Consider the following 5580-nt stretch of genomic DNA (forward strand, 5'->3'; position numbering starts at 1 on the left):
TGTGCTGAGAGAGGAGCAGCTGTGTCCTGATGATCCAGAGAGGTTGAAGCAGCAGCAGCTTGTGTGTAGAGACGCTCTGACTGGGCCATGTTACTGGGAGGTGGAGAGGAGAGCTTCATCCAGCAGTGACTGACAGAGGAATGAAGTGCAGATGACTGTCAGTGCTGCAGAGTGAACTGCTCTGAGAACAGCTCCACTGTCAGACACAATGTAGAGTCCAGCATCAGCCCTGTGTGTCCCTCTGGATCTGACAGAGGATCATCAGTGTATCTGGACTGCTCTGCTGCTGCTCTGTCCTTCTACAGTCTCTGCACAGTCTCTGTCTCACTCTGGAAAGATTTTACAACTTGTTGTAATTACAGAACGTTAATATAATATTCAAACATGTGATCTTCTCTTTATTTCTGAATCTTTACCAAATAAAGAAAAACCAAACTAACAAACAGAAGCTGTCGTGTCCTTTTTCACCACATCTGTGAATCTTTTCTGTGTTTTTCCTCTTTTCCTCCTTCCTGCAGCTCCATCTTCATCATTCTGTGTCCAGTATATGTGAACACGTCCAAAGCATCTGAGCCTCATGTTACCCGTTTGTGTGAGTTACGCCTGTCGTTGTGTTGTGGTGTATAAATAAGGGGCAGGAGACAGCGCTGGATCTCTGAGTTCTTTACTCTCAATTTCTGCAACATCTGCAATATCTAGAAATGCAAACCTGTGAGCTGTGTGTGTTGTGCGTCTGCTCGGCCACCTCTCCTCCGGCCATGCTGGAAGCAGCTGTGCGTTTGACAGTTTTATCGACTCGACAATAATCGAACAAATTAAATGTTCAAAAATATCAACTTAAGCACTTCAAAGTCAACAAAAAGCTTAAAACAATGAAATAATATTTCACTGACAAAACAACAGCTCATAAGAACGATACACAAAATAATACAGAAACAAACAAATAAAAGTTATTAACCAGGATCCATGTTTTTGTCACAAACACTGAATCAGCTGATTCACTCTTTATGTTTCTGAGTTTGTTTTGTGATTATAGTTCTGGTTTCTGTTTCTGTGTCTTCACTGTGTCCCACGTCTCCTTACTTTGGACTCTGTGTTATATTTCCTGTTTTACTTTGACAGTCCTGTGTTACGGTTTCCTGTCTCGTGTGTGTAATTGGTCCCAGCTGTGTTTCCCTCCTGCCTCCCGTTCCCTGATTACTAAACTGCGTCCACGCCGCCGGCGCTCCTCTCCACAGCTGGATTCCAGGATTTCAGAGCATCCAGCTGTGGTGAGTGATGGAGACACTTTCTCTGCTCCCTCAGTAATCAGGACAGTTTATTGAACATCAGAGGACATAAAGGACTGTTTTTCACCTGCCCGTTCTGAACCTGGACATTAAAGACTGCTGGCTTCAAGGACATTAATCCCAGTGTCAGCCAGCCAATAACAGCCTGTGTTTTTCAGCTCTTTAGGAGTCAGAAATGAGAAAGACACAGACTGCTAACCTCTCCCTGCAGGAAATAAGCTCCGCCTCTTCCTGTCCTGTATATGAGTGATTCTGACATGAGACACAATGAGTTTCCTGTTTATTGTGACTTAAAGCGAGCAGCAAAGACACTAAACTGTGTGTTTCCAGCTGAAGCTGCTTTTTGTGTTGCTCCCACAATCCTGTCTAAAACAGTCAGTGAGGAAAACTCAGTTTATGCTTCCAAGCTCATTGTGAGAGGGCACATTGTGTTCCTGCAAGTGCTGATTTTGTCTGCATCCCTGAGTTTAGTGAGCTGCCTCCAAGGACTTGTGAAGCCCAGTGTGTTAAGGCTGCATCTCCCAGATGTTTCCACCTTTCCAGCAGAGACGATAAATGTTCCCACAAAGGCTCAAAGACTGTTTGATTTTCTGAGTGTTGGCCTCAAGAGATTGCTCAGTGAGCACCTGAGTGTTTCTGGGACATCGGACACTAACTGGAACTTCAAGTCTGGTTCTGAAGCTGCACATGCAAAGACTGTTTCTGGTTGTAGAGACCTGGCTGTTCCAGGGATTGTAGCCTCCCCAGAGGCTGAGCTGCTGACCTCAGCTGACTCTGGAGCCTTGAAGGTAACTAAGTTTGCACCGCTCGGGTGAGCCATCTCAGCTGCAACAGCCTCCACAGAGAGCTCACGCAAGCTTACCCAGCCTGCTGAGGATTTTATGCTGCTGCAGCCCAAAAGGCATCCTGAGCTGACTGACAGCCACCCACAGCTTCAGCTGCCTCAGCCAGGGGTCTCCACACCTGCTGGCCCTGCATCTGCTCTGACTGGGGGCTCCAGAGAGCCGCGCCAGCCATCCATCTCTGCTGGGGCTCCTGTTTGAGAATGTAGGAGTGTAAACTTCAAATATCTGCTCGGTTTGTCAAGATATCACATATTTGCAAAAGTGCTCTGACGTTTTTGGAGACGTCTGTTACCCACCATCTTGATAGCTAACCGGGAGGTCGAGGGTCATTAGAGCCAGCGAGAACAGCGGACTCCCAGCACATCGTTTTTAGACCCCCACGGCCTTTGGCTGTTCAGGTTTAAACATGATATATAAGTCACTTAGTAGGGGTGCAACGATATTCGTATCGATATTGAACCGTTCGATACAGTGCTTTCGGTTCGGTACGCATATGTATCGAACAATACAAAATTTGTAATTTATTTTATCAACTTTCCTTCTGACGATGCTGTCTGTGTTGAGCGCTCAGTGAATCTGCGTTTCTCTGTAATAACTGTCTTTTCCAAAGATGAGTGATTCCTCAATCAGATACAGGGCTTGCAATATCGCTAGCCCGACGTCCTGGGGCTAGCTATTTTTTCAGTCGGGCTACCAAAATCTATCTCTTCCCTGCCCGTCGGGCTATTGTAGGAAGGAAAAATATATGTCAATGCTTTTGCATTCTTTCAGAAATGTAGCTGGGTACTTATGTCATTGGCATCGGTGAGCCACTGTCAATATGTGACATATTGAAATCGCGATTGAATTTGCGCTTGTTTTTTGCTTTCACTTTGCAATCGTGCGAACTGTGTATAGAGAGCGACAGCACTGATCTGTGAGTGATGATAATTTGTGCACCAATTCCTCTGACATCGTCTTATTAATCGTTAGCTTACTACGCAAACATGACAAGTGAAATCTCCCGCAGCTTAAACATGTGAGAGGTTGATCGCGCAGAGAATCGCTGAGCTTATGTGAGTGAGTGTGTAAAAGCAGCAGGATATATATTTCAGTTCTGCTGAGCCAAATAAGACAGGTCAGGGTGAAGAAGTGACAGCCAAAGAAAAGCTTACCACAAAACGGAGAAGTTATGACAAATCAGACTATAAGGCAAAAAGAAAGTGCAGCTTTATGGTTTCATGGACAAAAGAATTTCTGTGGCTGCGATATGACGAGCTAAATAACCAGGGCTGCACATAAGTGGTCCGCAGGTGCGCATTCGCTGTCAAAATAAAAAACACGCACAAGGGTTAGGGTTAAATTTAAAAACTGTACTTTTGAGTTAAAATATATATTTATAATTTTAATAAATGACAAATTAAAAAGGCATGAACATTTTTTTTGTATCGAAAAAATATCGAACCGTGACACCAAAGTATCGAACCGAACCGAACCGTGAATTTTGTGTATCGTTGCACCCCTAAGATATATATATATATATATATAGTATATATATAACTCCACCGAGACAGCGGTGACGCGGATCTGAAGGCCAGACCATCACAGCCGCTCACTTCCCGCCTACCCGACCTTTGGAGGACCCAGCCCACGTAGACCTTGAAGGCCGGGTCCTCAGGAGGATGCAGCCTGTGAGTTTGGACACGCCATGACACATGATGTTCTACAGCTGATGTGTTTAAATGAGCTCTACAGGTGAACAGACTTATTAACGTTACCAGCATAATAAACTGTCCTGTCACTGAAGGTGTCTGCCCAACAAGGACGTGGTGCTGAATGCATCCAGACCCCTGCTGACTGTCTTTGCAGCTTCGGTCAAAGGTACAGTGTCCACTGTGACCCTGAGAGCAGGACACAGCCAGAGGTGAGTCAGCAGTTACAAACTAAATGCTGCTGACATGAATCAAACTGCTGGATAACCCACTGCTCATGAAAATGGCACCTTTCTGTTGCTTTTTGAGATTACTGAGAATATTTGAATTGTGACTCAGATGGCAGATCCAGGCTCTCAGCCTCCAGCTGAAACTTCCAGTCCTCCCCCAGCCAGAAGCTCTGATGCTGGGCTGAGAGACTTTGATCCTTCCCTGGATCCAGAAATCCAGGAGGGAGAAGGAGAACAGGACCTCCTTCCTGATCTGGAGAGGCCTGAGGGAAAGAAAGATGGAGCAGACAGAGCTTTGAACAAATCCAAACCTCCTGAGCTTCACCTCCACAAAGGTGCAGACACTGATGCACAGATTCACATGTGACACCTGCAGCGTCCAGCTTGTGCCGCTAACATTATCTCCACTCTGATACAAGCCTCATTCACTCGCTCACACACGTTCATACAATCACCTTTTCCTCACAGTCACACACATGAATGTAATGAGGGGAACTCGGGGTTCACTGTCATTCCTCAGGATACTTTGATATGCAGACTGGAGGCTCTGTGGATGAAACACCGACTGTCTGAAGCACTCTGAAGTGTTCATGATGGACTTCATCCTGATTAACACTACAATACTTGTTAGAGGCCTTTTATATGTAATAATATTCTTTTCCATTAAAGCTCTGAACATTCTCACTCTTTCTTGACCAGGTGTGACAGGTGAAGGACACCGGCGAATAGGAGGACAGAAGCTGAGAGCCATTAGTCACATGACTTCAGCTGCTGCTGCCTCACCAACCACTGGCCCCTCGGTGAGTCTAGAGTTACAGCAGTGACCACAGGAAGTGCACACGTGTGATCTAAAGCTACATGTGGGCCTGTGACCATCAGTCTTCTCACTGTGGTAGACGGGTTTGTGAGTCCCTGTGATGCTGGGAGTGTCCAGGACAGTCGCTCTTGATCGGGTCTCTCATGGAAAGCTGGTCCCAGGAATTCCTGGAAAATTCCTCCACAAAAGAGAACTGGGAACATAAGTGCAGAGTGACAGAGGTGCTCAGCAACCCTGCTGTTATATGGGAATAGAACCAGAATAGTCGGCAACCACTTGAGTTAAGTTAGCCAAAGAGATGCGACTCAGACTGACTTCATCATGTTGGCAACGTGTCTGCATTGATAAACTCCAGTTATTGACAAATCAGAGAATAATTCCAGTCGTTCAGAGACAGATTGTGATTGTTTGGAGGATGTAATCGTTTCCCTTCAGGGAGCGTGTTGGACGCTCAGTGTCCGGGTGATTAGCTGATGCAACTACTTAGAATCAGTTTGTGAATATGAAGAAAATCAGTGCAGTCACTGGACAAACTCTGATTCTTCCTAGTTTCACTCTTGTTTCAGTCCAGTGTGACTGAGGTGGTAAAAAATGATCTGACTTTTAGCCACACAGCTGTCTGCTAGAGAAAAAGCCTTTGTGCACAACTTTCTTAAAGGCAAACGGCACCATGTTCACTGCAGCTGCAGCAAACGCAGCAAAGAGTGA

Source organism: Diplotaxodon limnothrissa, linkage group LG23, assembly GCF_057381915.1.
Source record: "Diplotaxodon limnothrissa isolate DT_005_m linkage group LG23, D_limnothrissa_male_GT1.1, whole genome shotgun sequence".
NCBI lineage: Eukaryota > Metazoa > Chordata > Actinopteri > Cichliformes > Cichlidae > Diplotaxodon > Diplotaxodon limnothrissa.